Source organism: Callospermophilus lateralis, unplaced genomic scaffold, assembly GCF_048772815.1.
Source record: "Callospermophilus lateralis isolate mCalLat2 unplaced genomic scaffold, mCalLat2.hap1 Scaffold_193, whole genome shotgun sequence".
Classification (NCBI taxonomy): domain Eukaryota; kingdom Metazoa; phylum Chordata; class Mammalia; order Rodentia; family Sciuridae; genus Callospermophilus; species Callospermophilus lateralis.
Window position 1 is genome coordinate 508,105 of NW_027512944.1, and position 18,832 is coordinate 526,936.

General features: G+C 43.9%; 1 pseudogene; it reads left to right on the forward strand.

Annotated features, from left to right (window-relative positions):
• LOC143387074 (inactive serine protease PAMR1-like) overlaps window positions 1-18,832 on the forward strand; it is a 159,924-nt pseudogene that overhangs the window by 73,186 nt on the left and 67,906 nt on the right.

Consider the following 18,832-nt stretch of genomic DNA (forward strand, 5'->3'; position numbering starts at 1 on the left):
TTGTACTGACATGAGACTTTCCATGCTCTTGTCTCAGTCTCCCAGGTAGCTGTGTTTGTGACCCACTGTACCAAGCAGATACTGAGTATTTCAGGGAATGATTTTAGTGATATAAAACTTTAACAGTTTACTTGGGGGGGGGGACACTACATATCACCAGGTTTAAGACACAAAAATATCTCAAAGTTATGTGTCCATCTTATAAAATGCTGCAACTCATAAACATCAAACCTGCTGCTGTTTGCAACAATCCTGGTCTCCTGAGTACCTGGCCAGCACCTTGACCTCTGCATGACCTGCCTCCTCCGTGTGACTGAGGAGTGAACAGACAGGTTCCATTATTTAAAATAGTAACCTGTTATATTTTTTATTCACCGTATGGTCTATTCATGCATCATCTCTATATACATAAACCAAGGGTACACCTATTTTTATCCCCAAACTCTAAATGATAGGGATTCAAAACATGCTTCCAGAAATGGTGGAAGAAATACGCATGTCACCTGCTCTATGTATTCCTTTCATCACATCATCTTCTGGACACAAAATGCAAAACTGACACTTATCTTATTCTTCTACCAAAGCCTCATTTTAATGAGAGCATGAATTACTAAAATCATCTACGTCTGCATTGCCTATTGTTTTCAAATCTCAATCCTATGGTGAGTATACACTTGTTTCTTTCGAGGATAGTGTGTTCATCCACCCCCCTGTTGAAAATATCCCTGATCTTATCACTCATTTTGTACTTTGCCTCTTCTCCTAACATCCTTATTGATATCTATTTCTCCAAGTGCCTTGTTGTGACTGACTCTTCATGTGTGCCTACATTCCCATTTACAATTTAATAGAAATTCATTGGATTGCAGAAAGGGCCTTTGGTCCAAATCCTAAACTCACTCTTTTTCCTTACCCTACACTGGAATCCTGCCTGCTATCTCTATTTCACTGCAAGTTCTCTTTTACATTCAGTAGTCCCAGGTACAAGATCTTAGGCCATTGTCTATGGATTTAGAGGATTCATCTCTGCAGAACATAATTCAAAACTATGTATCCAAATCAAGGGCCCAACAAACTTGTGTGCTTCAGATTTTACCTAGTTTTCTATTTTCATACTTACATTTCACCTTACATTTGTATAAATATCCCAGTTGCCCAATACCTGTATTCATCCAGCAGAATGACTCCTAACCCAAATCGAACATGATATGACCCTTAACCATACTCTGTTCCCTCAATCTATTTTCACATAACAGCAGGTCCTGAGTTGATCTTGCCATACAGGTATGTAGGGAATCCTCCAGCTGCTGAGAAGCTCAAGGGTAGATGCAGAAATGATCCCTGGAGCAAATGTAGGCAGCTAGGTAGGACCTGTGAGGTCTAAAGTCATCTTCCATGGCCAACAACCCAGTCAGGATGAAGGGATGAGGCTGAATCAGCCTCTCTCTTCTCAATGCAGGGAAGCTGGGCACAATCAGGTCTGTGTGGATTGCTGATCCCGGGCTCCTAGGATATATAGACCTTTATGTCTTGTGAAAATGTCACAGGAAGGTGGGGCAGCCTCCATCTCATGGGACCCTTGGAAACAACTGTTAGGACAAAGTGGTTGCCAAGGCAGTGACCTCATTCACTTCCCTGAAGGAAGTGACCTCACCTCACTTCCTTGGTGATGGAACTCTCTGAACTTGGGATCCAGGAGGTGAGGCATCCAGAGGCAGTTCCACTCCCAGTGGGATCACTTGTTTGTCTGTACCAAGGCCAGAGTCATTCTTTGTTGGTACCTAGTGATGTGTGAATAGCCAAATGCCTTGAATGGTCTCAACAGAGGCCTTTCCTTAGAAAGAAGTGTTGGCTCATTGCTGGCTCCTGACAACTACACAGAAATGGCCAAGGAGAACAGAGCTGAGACAGGACAGGCCACTGCTGGGGAACATATTTTCACCCATCAGTCAGAGGACAGGGTGGATACAAGCAGACCAAATACAGGGGTGGTTTGTGTGTCTCAGTGGGTGTGTGTTTCAATTTGTCGTTTTTTTCTCATGTTCTGAGAACATGAAGGAAAATCTTTTTTTGTTGTTGTTGGTTTGAAATGGACTGTTAACTAATGAGTCTTTTTATGTCAGTGGATCCCACTAGGTTTGTGGTTAAAGAGAGTAGAGAGAAGAATGCAGCCGTTAATGTGTCCTGTCTAGTGGAAATCTTTGCAGGACTCCTCATGGCCAATTTATGAATGGACTGCTGCTTGCCTTGCAGATGGGCAACACCTACCAAGATCCTAAGTTCCTGTATTCTTTCTGAATTTTGGCCACTCTCTGAAGGGGTTCCTGGCTTTGTGTCCAAGATGTGTACCACATTCAAGCTCTGTGACATGGCCATGGACTGGATTGCTGAAGGGCATTTCAAGCATCTCAGAAAACTCAAAAATTAGCATGACTGGTAAGGATCTCTCTGGAGAATCCCTGCTTGGATAGATAGCAACCCAAGTTGCATGATTAGGAGCTGACAATGGCACAGTGTTCAATTAAAGAAAAGTTTTTCTCCAGGCTTCTTTCTTCCCTATTGTTCTGTTCCCCTGAATGTCATTGAGGTGTTTGCCTTAGGGCACTCCTTTGGGAATCCTCAGGAAAACAGTTTCAAATGGAAATGAAGAGGCCTAATCTGTGCCTTTGAAGTAAAGTGCTTTGTAAAAGCTGTGTCTGAATCAGACTCTTGGCCCTGTGTGTGGCTGTGAATTACATTCTCAGCACCCCAGAAAACTCAAGAAAAAATCCCATGTGTCCATCCAAATCCAAAAGGATGAAAAAGAAGTGTACTATTGGATGAAGTCTCTTGCCTTCCTCTGGTCAGGCTCCTGACCCCTATGAAGTCAGAACAGGGATCTTCTGGGTCAAATGAGTTGTTGCAAGCCCTCCAGTAACTAGCACGGGCTGGGGGTGGGGGGTGGGGTGGGGGCTGCCTGGGAAGAATGTGGCCTCAGTTTAAAGGCAGGAATTAGGTCTCTTTGGCATTGGTTTCAGAGGGCTCACACACACCTTGGAATTGTAAGCAAAAATCAGTGTGTGTGTGTGTATTTCTCTAGAATCCACAGTTGCTCACTAAATTCTCAGGTGATTCTCTGATGCCCCGAAGGTGATGTTGCACTTGATATGCAGCTTCACAGATCTTCCAGAGTTTCTCTGCTTGGCGATGATGCACTTGTTGCCAGCTACTCTGGCCTCCTTTGTGATCCTCAAGCACACCAAAGCCATTCAGGCTCAGGGTCTTTGCATGTTTGTCTCCTGTGCCTGGAATGCATCCTTCCCAGAAGCCCCAGTGGCTGTCTTTTTTTTAATCTCAGGTTTCAGTTTCCATGTCACCTTCTCAGAGAAGCCTGCCCTGATTCCACAATTATAGGATTCCATCACCTGTCAGCATGTTCCCCTGTGCTACAGTTTTCACCTGCACTGTCCCCCAGAGGTCCTTGTGTTGAAGGCTTGATTTTCATGCAGCATGGTGTTAATGGGAGGTGGTGGAGCCTTTAAGAGGTGGAGCCTAGGGGGAGGAAATTAGGTCATTGTGAGTGAAGGAGATGGTGGGACCCCATCCCTTTCTTTTCTGTTTCCTAGCCACCATAAGGTGAACAGTTCTCCTCTTTCACATGTTCCTGCCATAATATACTGCACTATCACAGGCCCAAAGCAACAAGACATACTTGTCCAAGTGACCATGAACTGAAACCTCTGACACTGTGAGCCAAAATAAACTTTACCTCCTTGTAAGTTGATTTACCTCAGGCATTTGTTACAGTAACAGAAAGCTGACTAATACACCCTGTTTCATTTCTAACATGGCACTTTGACCACCTCGTCTGTCTTTGCTATGCATCTTTGTCCAGTAGTGTGTAAGCACCATGAAAACAAGAACCATTCTGCCTTTTTCACCATGCTATTCCCACTGCCTACAAGAGTGTCTGGCACATGGCAAATACTCAAAATATTTACTTTAATACATGAATAAGTGCTTGTCTTCTCTACCCATTGCAAAATATTTTCCCTTACATATCCCTCTTATGTCTTCTTTATAGCCTTATAAAATGTAGACAATGCAAACATACAAAAATGTTCAGACAATGATCTATGTACTTGCCTCTAAGATGAAACAGAGGTTAAAATTTTGCTTCAGTAACTTCAGATTTATCCTATGTTTCTTTTATATTTTGAGTAAAATTTCATACCCTGTGTTTAGCTCTGTCCTTTCCTTTCAGTGTAGCTGCTATCTTGAAGGTAAAGAATGCCATTTTAAAATATGTTTTAATAGTTTAATGATATGTTTGTGTTCATAAAACATAAAGGTGATTTTTCTTTTTTCTGAGCTTTTGGATAAATTGTTGCATGCATTATCTTTTGGTCATTTGGTCTCGGGTATTGAACAGTGCTGCTGAACCACAGAATTAAACAATGCTGGAACCAACCTACCTACTTACAGTTATAGGACATAATAAAGCTACTTATTATTTCAACCACGGAATTGGATTTGCCGTTATGTATAGCTGGAAGCCTCCTAACTGTGATAGTCTCACTCTACTAACATTTCCCCGGGTTGAGTCCTTAAGCTGTAGCCAGGCTAGCAGTTTTGATTTGACTGTGGGTCTACCCAGGCATAGACAATTTTCTTTTCTCTTCTTCCACATTTCCCAGTTCAGAAGCTTTTGTATTTGTAATTGGTTGCTGTGTGCTATAATCTGACAGTTTGTGCCCCTTTACGTGTTGAAGTGGTTTTAATGAGATGGCAGGAGGAGGTGGAGATTTGGGGAAGTGATTAGGTCATGAAGGTGGAGCCCTCATGAGTGGGATTAGTGCCCTTATAAGGAATTGTCTTGTTCCATTTGGACTGATAGAACAAACACACCTTAGCCTGGGTAGTTTTTAAACAATAGAAAAAAATTGTTGTTCAAAGAGCTGAAGGCCGGGAAGTTGATGATCAAAGTGCCAATAGGCTCATGGCCTGGTGGGGCCCACTCTCTGCTGAGAAAGTGAACAAGCCCCCTCGGCTCTTTTGAGAGGGCACCAATCCATTCAGGAAGGCTCTGCTCTCAAGACCTCATCATGCGCAAAGACCCCAGCTCTTTGTACCACCACCACATTGGAAATTAGGTTTCAACCTAAGAAACCTAATTTAGGAGGAAACAAACACTCAGATCATAACAGGGGTTGAAGAGATCAGACTTCCTCCCTTCTGCTGCATGAGGAAATACCTAGAGGGGACCAGCCATGAACCAGATGTAAGCACTCATCAAACACTAAATCTTGATGTTGGCCTTCCTAGCCTTTGGGACTGTAAGAAACAAATTTCTGTTGTTTATAAGTCAACCTATTTATGGTATTTTGTTTTTGCAACCTAATGGACTAAGACACTGTGTAACAAATTTTAGCGGCATAAAATAAAGTGGATGATCTCACCCAGTTTCTGAGGATCAGGAATCTAGGAGCATCGTAGCTGCATGGTTCTGGCTAGGCAATCTCTCATGAAGTATGTTGCTGGCTAGAGCCATGGCACATGGTCATTCATGTGACAGCTTTCAGGAGAGTTCTGTTCCTTTCCATAGGGCAGCTCACATAATGTGGCAGCTGGCTTTCCCCAGAGCATGTCACTGTGCACCCGCCCACACCCATGTGGCCATCACACTGGGAGGTATTTGACACTCACTGTCATGTTCCACAGTGCCCCTTAGATCAAGTCACTTCTCCCCACCCTATTGAATGGTGGATGCAGAGGAGGCTCATCCCCCAATACAATCTGGACCCACCACTGTCTTCCCCTCAGATTGCTTCTCATGGCCTTTAGAATAAAGTTACTGTTTTCAAGGTTTGCATATATGACTAGCCCATCTCCAGAACATGTTCTATTCTAATTCTTTATTCTCTACTCTCTTCCCTTTGTTGTTCTATTTAGGTCTGAAGTTCAATGTCCCTTTTTTAGGGAAGCTTTTCTGACCCTCACATCCTGTTACCACCTTCCAGAATGTTCTCTCCTCTCTTGTGTTACTTGTCACATTTGCTTGATGTATAATTCCCATCCAATCTGTAAGTCTGCAAGGTAAGGGATCATGTAGATTGTATTCAGAGCCCTATCCCCTGGACCTGAAATGATGCACACAGTAGGTATGCAGTAAATTATACTAAGTGAAGATAAATAATGTTTACTTGATTAAGTTTTTCTCAGTGTCCTTTACTTCCTTCCATAGATAGAGAAGAGTTGCTTTATTTCCAAACCCTTCTTACTCCACTGAACCAGACATTCAATGTGAGATCTCCTCACGGGATTTTCTGGATCCTGGGCAGCTTCCAATTGGAACAGGCCTCTCAGTTTCGTCCTCAAGTAAATTCCCCCCTCTGCCTCTGGACATCCAGCTGGAAGCATAAATTCTGAGGCAATATATATTTTAAATGTGCATTTGCCTCAAATCAATATAGAAACATAACCTAACTTAATTTACAGTATCTATTAATTTTGACCAACTACTTGAAGGGAGGGTATTTTTGAAAACCCCAAGATAAGATGTGCATAGATAACAGTAATAGTCAACATTGATGGAGCTCCTCCTGTAAATACCAGCCTCATTTTAATCTTTTCACCGAAATGATAAGGTGGCTACTATCCTTTTTATGGATGATGAACTGGGACCCAGGGGGCCAGTGAATTTGCCTGAATCCACATGTCCAGTAGGGAGTAGAGCCCTGATCCATACTGGGTCTGGGACTACAGGGTTCTTTATTGTATCACCATGCCCACCCCCGCAGGATTGCCTTCTCTGGGAATTATTTTATTTTTTATTTCCTTCCTTCCTCCTGGTTTTAACTCTTGGGCTTGCCACTTGGATCATGAACAAACTTTTTGCCAGTGTTATTTATAAAACTGTGCAGTTCAGTTGCATAACAGATAGTTTTTTTTTAAAAAAAAATGAAGTTCATAAATATCCATATGAAAGCCAAGACCAGGTTTCCCCTGGTGATTCAGGAGCACATTGACTGTGAAGCATAGAAGCTCACCGACTTTTAGCAACTTGCATGAAGAATGACACACAGTCAGAAGAATGTGGTCAGAGAAAGAACCACAGACGTCCTTACCCCTTTGCATGGTTCCACAGTGGAAAGAGAGCGGAGCTGACCCAGACCTGGAGGCTGAATATGGTTGCCTGTTGTGTAGGTCAACAGCCGGAATTCATTAGGGCTGGAGACTACCTCCGTGGGGCCAGCTAGGGCAGGCTGTGGTGGAAGGGCCACAGCCCTTCTGTCTTTTTCACAGTGCCACCCTTCTCTGTCCCTGGCCCTGCCTGACTTGAGCTTTGTGTTTTGTGCGTTGGTGAAAACCGAACTTAATTACCAGACGTCTGGGACGCCGCTCAGTTCGCAGACCCCTCTACCCAGACTCTTGCTTCTGGCTCTTCCAGTGTGCGGTTGCTGCTAGCTGCTGATCTGCAGAAGTTACAGCTTGGGAACCGTTGGCATCCACAAAGACCGCCTTCTCTGTTGTTCTCCCTGTGAAGCCACATGCTACCAGCCTCCCTTGTGGCAATGGAAAAGAGGACAGATTTTGTCAAAGAGTCTCATCCTTTCAAGTGAAAATTAGTGCATATTATAGCTTGAATTAAATGGGTGTCCTGACTCCATCGACTGCAGAAATTGTTGGTTTCTAGTTGCTGATAGTAAGGGATAATTCTTAATTCCAGGTATCAGTCTCTACTTCCCAGTATGCTTCTTAGCCTTTCCCACCCATAGGCTTTCATGTGATTCAGTCTTCCCTGGAGTGTTTGTAGGAGGTAAAGGGAGGAGGAGGAGACCAGCATCAGGGAAACAGCTAACATTTATTGAATATCTATTATATTTTAGGCACTGTTCTGAGCTCTTTACTCCAACCTTATACAGGCAGGTACCCTTATTTTTTTCCACTTAGCAAATTCGAAAACTAAGTCCATCATAGGTGAAATAACATGCCCAGGTGTTCGTAAGTGGTAAGGGGTCTATCTGGATTCAGAACTAGCTAGCATGTGCTAACTCAGCATTTGGGAGAGTCCTGCAAGTGTGCACGGTGCAGGTTATAGCTTAGAGCCAACAACTGTACGTATGTACAAAATCACTTTCCCCAAATCTAAGAAATACTTGGTCAATTTTTCAATTTTATCTTATGACAATGAATGAATCTAAAAGAGTTGGGAGTTTGCAAGTGAGACTTCGAACAAGGCTAGGGGATGCCTCTGACTCCACAAACTGTAGGCAAAAATGTTGCATATAATTTTGAGAAGTTCAAAGTCCCTCTAAAGTACTTCTTCTAAGGGACCCCATGGAACTCCCAGATTAAGAAACTGTGACTTGGAGCAATATTAAACTTGATCAATATGAGAAACTAACTTGATATAATAGCAACAGAGGAAGCTAAACTCAGGTAGGAAAATAGAAATTTGTGTAGGATTATATGGCCTCAGGTGGACTTTCCTGTTTCAGATAATAGCTTCCCTGACCTTCTCCCAGCTCAGGGATTATTGTGGATTTCCACAAAGTAATAGTAGTTTATTGCTTTGAGTTCTTTGAAGAGATGAGTTCACTCCTTTGTAGAGTATCTTTCTGACAGTTTCCAGGTTACCTAACCCTAGAAAATTTGCAAACTCAAATTAGTGACACAAATAGCAAGCAGACTCCTGCGGAGATTCTAGGAACACAGGAAGGGCCTGTTTTTAGGTCTCTGAACCTGGGACTTTCTTAGCCAATCAGCTTTGTAGGGGAGGAAAAAAAATCTTTAAACATCTGAGGTTTACTGGAATCCTGTAAATTAGACTAGCAAAAGACAGATTAAAAAGAGAAAAAAACGAAAGACATTAATTTAGAGAAAAACAAAGACTTTTATGCATGGGAACAAGTACTGATGAATAACTTAAAAGGGTGGTGAGGATTTGGGGTAGCATCTTAGCTTAACAATAGCATCTTAACAAAAGAACAACATTTGTAGAGAAGTGGTAAGAGAAGGAAAAGGATTTTGAACTTCCTGACAAATATATGGAAAACTCTTGGAAAATAAGGATTGCTGTGTAGATTCTTCGTGGGCTGATAAAAGTCCCCAAAGGCTCACATGTGAGACAATGCAAGAAGGTTCAGAGGAGAAATGATTGGGTTGTAAGAGTCTTAACCCAGTTAGTGAATTAATTCCCTGACAGGGATTCACTGGTAACTGAAGTGATAGGGTCTGGCTGGAGGAAATGGGAATTGGAGCGTGGCTTTGGAGTATATATTTGTATCTGGTGAGTGGTCTCTCTCAGCTTACTGATCATGATGTGAGCTGCTTCCCTCTGCCACTCTCTTCCACCATGATGTCCTGCCTCAACTCCAGCCCAGAGGAATGGAGCCTGTTGTTTATGTATTGAGACTTCTGCAATTGTGAGTCCCTAAACTTTTCTTCCCCTAAAATTACTCTGGTTGGTTCCATTAGTCTTAGCAGTGAAATAGCTGACTAAAACAGTGAGGGTTTTCTCTGGGCATCCTTAGGACAGATAATACAGATGATAGTTAATATTTATTGTGATGGCACATGCCACAATCCCAGGGACTCAAGAGACTGAGGTAGGAGGATTGCAAGTTTGAGCTGAGTCTTGGTAATATATCAAGATTCTGTTTGAAAATAAAAAATAAAGATGGCTGGGGATCTAGATCTGTGGTAGAGTAGCCCTGGGTTCAGTCTCCAGTAGTGGGAAAAAAATTGTGCAGCTAGAATGTGCTAGGCACTGTGCTACAGGTCTTCCATGCATAGACTCATTTAACCCTTCCAGTGGCCAAGAAAGTGGGTTTGATTATTATTTCCATTTTGTAGAGAAGAACACAGATTCAGAGATTTAGTTAGCATGCTTGAAGTCAAGCAGTCAGAAAGTCATGACTGAAGGATTTGAACCCAGGGCTCTGAGTGCTGAGTGCTCGCTTCTGGTCACTTCATTGCAAGGTGCTCCTAGCAGGACTGGGAGTTTAGAAACTCCTCTTTAATGAAGCCATTCATGTCAGGGTTCCCACCTTTCCAAACCTGCTCAGAGCCCTGGGCTTTCACCCTCCCTCAGGTTTTTCTCACTTTCTTTTCCCTTCCACTTCAAATGCTTACTCTTTACTTCTGGCCTTCAACAATAGTTGAGGATCACTTACCTTCTTGTGGGGCTTGCTTTGGGCTCAGCACCCTCCAGTACCAAATCATCAGCACGCTCCAACAACTTAAAGAATAAAATTGAAACACTCTGGTGGCACTCAGAATCTTTGCTACATTCAAACTCTACATCCATTTGTCTCTAATCTTCAGTTGGCTTTTCTATGGTTGGTTTTGTTCTGTTTGCCTCTACATAACTATCTTCTATCATCTATCTGTCTCCTCTATTTATCAAAATTGCTTAAAAGGCATTTTAGTGGTAGGTCTTGCCATGGATCTTTTGGGGGAAAGTACAAATGCAAATTATGACCTACAATATAAACACCCACCATTTCCTATGGCATCAGCCAAGTTCCTAGATAGTCCTTTTTATACTCCCCTCTCTGGCTTGTGATAGGTCTTTCTTAGACTTCAGGCCAAGCCTCTTTGCTCCAGGAAGCTTTCTTACTAGTCCTGGCTTGAAATGGTCACCTGCTTCTCCTGATTTTGGCTTTTAAATCTGGTAGTACAAACTGGGACCAGCTATGGTCCAAGGCCCAATTCCACATTAGACCTGGGCATATCTTGTTTTGCCATGTCCAGCTGAGTGATATTGAGCAGATTAGTTAATCCTCTGAGTCTCCATTTCTGCATCCATATTATGTAGATAATACCACCTACTGTACATCATGACTAAATGATTAAATACAATTCTGTAGAGGCAGAAGTGTACCTAAAATATTTAAATACAATTTTATAAGGGCAACATTGTAAGAGTCTGTATAGCCTAGTGGCTTGGACAATAGCTTCTGGAACTGGTTGCCCTGCGCGTTCCTATTCTAGCTCTACCCCTTACTGTGTGACCTCACATGTGTTATTGAACTCAGTAGCTCAATTTTCCTACTCTTGTAGGAAACGAAAAGATGGGTTTACTGTGAAAAGACAGGAGGGAAGGCACCTGGCACAGAGAAGCTGATAAAAATCAGACATCTTGTAAACCATTCTTTTTACTCACTTCAAGATGTGGTTTGCAGTGCAGGTACCTAAACTGAGCTTCCTCACCGTACAGTGTCCCCAAGCTCCATGACCTGCCTGACATGTGCTCAGGAGTCATTTATACCGCTGAACTTACTCACCATTATAAGAAGATGAGCAACTGCCCCCTGCAGCCTACAGATCCAGACTAGGATCTCTTTCCAAACTAGGATTCTTAGAGCAGAGGGAGGGGAAAGAACTTAGAGGTAAGAGTGTTGGGAGGGAAGAGGGGTGGGCGTCTCTTCTCCTCCCATCACCGATTCCCTCTCCCGAGGCCATCGGGTTCCACGTGTGCCATGAGGGCAGCCGCAGCCAACCCGCGTGCCAGGCGTCCACAGCGGTGGGGCAGTGGGGTGAGAAACCACCCCTGCCTCACCTGAGTGGCCCCGTGGCCCCGCCTACCTGGATACCCGTCCAGGTGCTACGGGACGCACCCTCCACCCAGGTACGGGATATCTGGAGCCCAGAGGACCCGCAGCGTCCCGGCCCGCCCCGGGCCCCGGCCTCGGGGCACCGCCACACCTTCCCGGGACCCGCAAGGGTTAAGGCAGCGGAGAGCAGACGTTTGGGCTGACGTCGCTCTGGCTGAAGGTGGTTTCCCTGGGATGAGGATGGGAGAGCCCGGCGGCAAGCTGAAACCCGAGCTGCCGCTCAGCTGGAGCTTGTGGAGGTCCCTGGAAGAGCCGCCAGCCCGCCGACCTCCCGCGTCCCTCCTCTCGCTCCCCCGCAGTCGCTGGGCTCGGCACCACCGCGGGAAAGATGGAGCTGGACCGGTGGACGCAGCTGGGGCTCACGTTCCTGCAGCTCCTTCTCATCTCGTCTTTGCCAAGAGGTACTGTCACCCATAGGGTCCAGGACGCCTCGAGAAGGGGACATTTCCCTCTAGGGGGCTGACCCAGAGCAGGACCGGGAGTCTGGGCGGGGGACTTTCTCTGGTGATAATCTCGGGGCTTTACTGGTGACCCCGGAGCGTCTGTTGCCTTCGTTTAGTAGGGAATACAGTTTTGTCGTCCGTAATTGTGGGACTGGACTGCCTCAGGAAGGGGACGAGCTCCAGTATGATCTGCTCAATTTTAGTTTATCTGCTTTAAAACATGAAATTACCTTGGGGAATCAATTCAGAGTGAGTTGCAAGCTTTGATTTGCAAAAGCAAAGTTTCCCCTGGAAAGAGCTCCCGCAGAGGTGAGCTGGAAAGAGACGGGAATAAAGAGCAGGGCTTGCCTGGGTGTTCCTCCAAGTGAATCTTGCTTAATGCTGTCTTACAACAATGTATCTGAACAGAATTCCAACTCAAGAGATTTCTTCATCCAGCATAGACACACTTTCTGATAAGAAAGAGAAAGAAGAGAAGGAAAGCTAGGGTTAAAAGTGCAAGCTGTTTTTGGGATGTTTGTTTTGAAGGAATTTTGGTTTCTTTGTTTTTCACATGCTGTTTTTTCTGAGCCACAATTCCCAGGTCAAATGGGCTTCCAGGACAAGTGAGGCTGGGACATGACTCAGAGCTCCTGGAAGCCTGTTGACCTAGCAAAGGACAAAAGCCAGGGAGTGGAGGGTCATCTAATGGCTTGCTGCCAGGCAGGGAAGCAGGGGCTTCTTAGGAGCCTCTATCCTTATATGGCTCCAGGGATGAGGTGTCACATCAGGTGAGACTTATGAGGTAAAGGCTTGAGATGTACAGATGTGACAAATTAGGGCAGATTTGTGCAGGAGCAAGTATTGTGAACCTGGCTGCCTGTTCCCTGTGCTCCATCTCTGCAGGTGGTCCAAGTAACAAACAGGATAAATGGGGTGGTGAGGATGCTGAGTGCTATGGTCTGCAATAGGGAGGGGGACACAGCCTAAGATACATCCCTCATCATCAACAAAAAAACCTCTCCCCCACTTGGGCTGATCCTTTTCATTTACTTGGAGCCTGCCTGCCCCCAGGTAAATCTTCCTTAGTGATGTATCATCAAAATGGTGGGAGTGTTTCATTTGAATTTTACCTCCAAACTATCTGGAGCAGGCCCAAAGACTAATGAAGGACAAAGGAGTTCTTCAGCAGTGGCTGATAACCCATAAGCCTAAACACTTGACCAGGGATAAGTTGAGGACTCCTCCCTCCTTGATCTCCAAACTTCCAGGCTGTGGTAGCCTTCTTTAGACCAACTCCAGAGGACCCTGGTTCTTGTCTGAGTGCCAGGGCTTGGTGGATGAGATTGCTCATTAACAAACAAACAAACAAATAAAACAAAACGAACAAAACAAACAAAACAAAGCTCAGCTGCCCACTGATGTGAAAAACCCACTTCTTACCAACCTGAGAATCTCTTTTACCTTTTGCTATGGAAAAGCATTGGGGAGGGTGTGTGATTTGTTGTCAGCCAATCTGTTGATGGAACTTGAGAGCTGTTCCATGTGTTTAACAAGGGTATTTCAGTTGTTCACATTTGGAGGGAAGGCAGAGGAATAGAGTGGAGAAGGAAAATATTTCTTCATGTAGTGAATGAGTCCACTCCCTGCTGGAATTTTGAATCTGGCCCCTGACAAGAAAAGCTTGGAAGCGTGTTTGTTCTAATTCCTTTGCTGAAAAGAGTGTTGGATAAAACGTAAACATCCACTGGGATGGAATGGGTGGTTGTTGTTGCTCATGAGCATGTGATACATGTTGGAGGATGAGCATCCAGACACTGGGCCAAGTGATAAACCTAACATAAACAGCATGTGAGAAGGGAAACCCAACTCCAGTGACTTCACCAACAGCAGTAGCTCTTCCAGAGTGACTCTGCCTAAGAGGAAATCCTCATTTAAAATATGGGTCTCTTGGGAAATGAAACCTTAATATAGATAACTTCACAAGTGTTACTTCCAACAGACGTAACGCTTGTGGGGAATGAACACAAACATCAGTGGGGGAGATAATTTGAAGCGCAGATATTCAGTGGGTAGGAGCAGCCCACTGAGAAGAGGAATGTGGAGAGGAAACTAGGGAGAAGGAGTGGTAAGAAAAAATGAGATTTTTTTTTTTTTATAATGGGATGTGTTAGCACATTCCAGGGTCAGAGCTAGGAAAACTGAGGAAGAGGGTGTTCATCCCAATATACTCTGAAAGTTTCTGGCACCCCAAAAGGAAAATAATTTTGTGGTGGGATCATGGAATTTTGGAGCTGAGAGTGACTTTAGTGGTCAGTTTAGTTTGGGTCCTTTGTTTTCAAAAGACAAGGAGACTGGACATCTAGCTGACATCTAGTGACATTTATGATCCAAAGGCTTTAGTGCATTAATTATGAGATTTCCCCACTAGATAAAGTAGGTATTATTGCCATCCCTGCTTTACAGATGAAGTTCAAAGAGGCTCTGTGATTGGTTCAAGGATACACATGCATGATTCTTCAAAAAAATTAAACCTAGAATTGCCATTTGATCTAATGATTCCACTTCTGGGCATATACACAAAAGAATTGAAAGCAGAGACTTGAACAGGTATTTGTAAACTGATGGTCCTAGTATATTACTCCCCAAAGTCAAAAGATGGAAACAACCCAATGATGGTCGGTGGATAAATAAAATGTGCTATAGGCATAGAATAAGATGTCATTCATGTTTAAAAATGAAGGAAACTTTGATACATAGTATAACATGGCTGAACCTTGAGAATAATATACTATATGAAAGAAACCAGACACAAAAAAGACAAACATCACGTGATTCCATTTATGTGAGGCACCTAGAATAGTCAAATTCATAGAGACAGTGGGATGGGAGTTGTCAGGAGCAGTGGAGAAGAAGGAACAGATGTTATTGTACAGAATTTCAGATGTAAAAATTCTAGAGATAGATATGGGTGACTGTTGTACAATTGTGTAAATGTATTTTTAAAAAAATTATTTTAGTTGGGTGTAATACCTTCGTTTCATTTATTTATTTTTATGTAGAGCTGAGGACTGAACCCAGTGCCTTACATAGGCCAGGCAAGCACTCTACCCACTGAGCTACAACCTCAGCCCCTGTGTGAATGTATTTAAGGCTACTAAACTATGTATATAAACTATGTATATAAACATAGTTGGAAAGATTGTTTTATGTTATATACATGTTGCCACAATAAAAAAAAATTAAAGTCTACGTAAGCAGATTAGGGGAGCCTATGGTGAACCCCACTGTCCAATGTCTGAGCCCAAGTTTTTCTGTTAGCTGATTGACTTACACTCACACATTTAGCATGTGGGTAGATGGTGCTTATGCACATCTAACTTTGACAAAGTTCCAGGACACACAGGAAGCAGGGGAAAAGCCCTTGCTAGCTCCCGTTGCTCTGTCTTGGCTGACTGTGGCAAAGAGGAATATTTCAGAGCTCAGAACTGCAAACTGGCAAGCTTCAGGTCACATGGCCTGCAGAAGTATTTAGCAGGACACGGTGCTTGGAAATGTGTGAACCTGAATGCCTTGAGGGAGTTTGGATCCTCTCTATGGCCTAACACTCATCTGCTAGTCTCCACTGGCATTTAAGTTTATGACCTCCATTTCTGAGAGGAATGGGGAGGAAGGCCACATGCTGAATGGGGACATCGTGCAAGTTGAATAAAACTGCTTAGGAATAATTGACCAACAGGACTTTTAAAAGCATCTTCTACAGGAGATTTTTGTAAGACTGGAATATATTTGAACTTGTGTGTTTCGTGAAATGTAATCTCAGCTCTCTCTGTGTCCTCCTATTCATTGCTTTATTCTCATGAATGACTACCAGTGTGACCTTTTGGTGGAAACTGTGGACAAAGCTGGGTGCTATAACTGGGCTTCATAAACTGTGAGTCAAGCACTTTTGGACATGAAAGCCCAGAAGCAAAGGTGACTTTGAGCATGTAAGTCCTTTGGAAATAGCCAGAAGTCCTGGGGAGGTCTTTGGAATGTCACTGGCACAGACTGTGGGTTTGATTTAATCTTCCCTACATCTAAGTTGCACTGAGGAGTTAGAACTGGCCGAGATAATAATGTCTGAGAGACCTAATGATTGGCCTTGAGTTAGAAAATGATTTCTACCTTCCTCAATGAGGGTGAACAATCCTGATACAGTAGAACACTTCTCCCCTGATCCCAACTCTAGAAATGGCAGTTGATTTGAGGCCTGTGCACATTGGGGAAATTGTCATTTCCATGATAAATGAGGGAAGGTGTGCACCTCCCTTGTCCTCTAAGGGAGAGGGGTGAGCAATGGAACTGTCACCCACACCATAGGGATGTTTGAAAGTCACAAGCCCTTCCCTCCTCATTTTAATTTAAAGAGAAGAGAAATACTGTGTTTATACTTTCCAGTTCCTGAATTCCAGGGCAGAGGACCCAGAAGCCAGCTGGAACATTGAATGCTACCAGATCAGTGGCAGAACATCTACCAAATTCCAAACCTGGTCTATGTTTAAGGAAATCTGTTTGTCAGCCTTCACAAGATGTAGGCCAAAACCATACATTTAGAATGGAGAGAAAGAAGTAAAAAAATGCAGGACAGATCAAGTTTCATAACTGTGAACAAAATGACTCAAAGAAGGCAGGGGATTAAGAGTTGGCTGGAGATGGTCCACTCTCTGAGGAACTGAGACTTTCTGCCTTCTCCCCAGGTTTATTTCTTATATTTTTTTATGTTACAATTACCTGTGTGGCACAGACTCAGTGCCCGTGTGGGTTGAGAGGGACGTAGGTAGGGGTCGCACATCAAATTCTTTACATCCATGATAGAAATTCCAAGGGTGGAAGCACACCTTAATGATCTAATCCCAAGACTGGTCACACAGATAGTTAGTTGATGGAGTTTGTGATAAGTGCCAAGCATTCTTCTATATGCCTTACATGCATTTACTTGATCCTTACAACAGATCCAGGAGGTAAGTACTGTTATCATGAGCTCCAGGTCACACACAAGAGAACTTAGGTAAAGGTTCAGTACTTATCAGGTCACATGTCACATGTTTGTGTTTTAAGTCCAGGCAGCCCGACTCCATAAGACATGTCCTGACACCCTGCACAATATTGCTACAGTAAGTGGCTGGACCAATTGTGGCAGATATTCTGGCTGTATTCTGGCTAAATATGACCCCAGTGTAGGTAGAGACGTTTGATTATCCCTTGGACTTTCCAGGTGCTCAGATTGGCCTATGTAAGGTTATGTGTGCCATTATGGGGGGAGGGTGCTGGTTGATGCTCAGAAGGAACAGAAACAGTAGCCATGGTGGGGCCATATGGATCTTAACAGGAGACATTTGCTTGAGGAAACCAAGATGCTAAGCAGACCCCAAATCCAACCAGTTTCTGGGATAACTGTCCAGTATCATGCATCTCACTCTGATTAAACTCTGGACATGGAAAGTTCTTTGTTCCATGGTCAACTTTTATAATTCAAGTCACGCATCCGTTCCCATAGAAACAGAATTAAGGATGAGACATATTTAAAGTCTGGCCATGACACTACGTATCACTGCTCCTTTATGGATTTGTTTTGTCAAGTTCATCAATGTGTGCACTTTTAAGCCATGGGATTGCAGGGAACAGGTCCGGAATGAATAAGAGAAAACTATTCCCTTCCTTCTTTTTTTGGCATATTGATAGATATTGCAGAGAACAGACTCGATCTCCCTTCATTAGTACTAGGATGGGTTTTAACCAATTCATTTCAACCTTGAATGAGGACCTACTATCTGCAGATACCAATGACCTGGGTCTTATATCAAGTAGGTAAGATAAGTGCCACCCTTGGATGAGTGGTGAGTGAAGATGCCTCTTTTTGCCACCCTTTGGTTTCTGGAGTTGGCTCAATGCCTCAGCTCCTGCAGGCTTGGAGTTGTGATCACCGCCACTCTGAGGTTCTGGCTGTCTCAGTATTGAGTTAGTGGTTTGGCAGCCTGCATCTGGGTAAGTAGCAGTCTGGTCAGTTGGTTTGGTGATTGGAAAACCAGGACTGCTGCTGTCAGAACACAGTGAGGAACACATACTGCCAAGTTGAGCTCATGGGGAGATTGCAATTTTCCTCATAAGCTGAAATCACATTTGGTTTAAAATAAATCCCAGCCACGTTAGCACCAAAACTCTGAATGGTGGGGTGTGTGCGTGTGTGGGGGGGATGTTGGCTGCATTTACTTCAGATCAAATGAATTGTTTGAGGACTCTGACAAACTAAACTGTCAAATGTTTTCAAACCCAGTTCCCCTTCCATGTACTTGAAAGGATTCCATTGAAAGTTATCAATAAGCCCCAGCATCATGGGATCACTCCTCAGGAGTTGACAGCGATGGTGGAGAACACCTGAAGTGACTTAGGATAAGTTTTCTGACCTGAACTTTTAGTTGGAAACATCTGCTCCTGTGTTTCCCAACTTGCTCGTTGCTCACCTGGATGCTCCTGGCTCACCTGGATGCCCTCAGAAGGAAAGACACTGCTGGTGATCAAAAGGCTTGGTCTGTTTTTCTGCCACTAGGGGGTGAACTGCTTGCTTCCAAATGGTGTTCAGCCTCCTTTATGGCAAGCCTGGCTCCTGGGAAATCCAGTGGTAGGACAGAGTGGGTAGGTCCTGAGTCCTTGTGGAAATTTGCTACAAACTGCAGTAAACAAAAATATCCAGGGGCTGGGGATGTGGCTCAAGTGGTAACACACTTGCCTGGCATGCACGGGGCACTGGGTTCAATCCTCAGCACCACA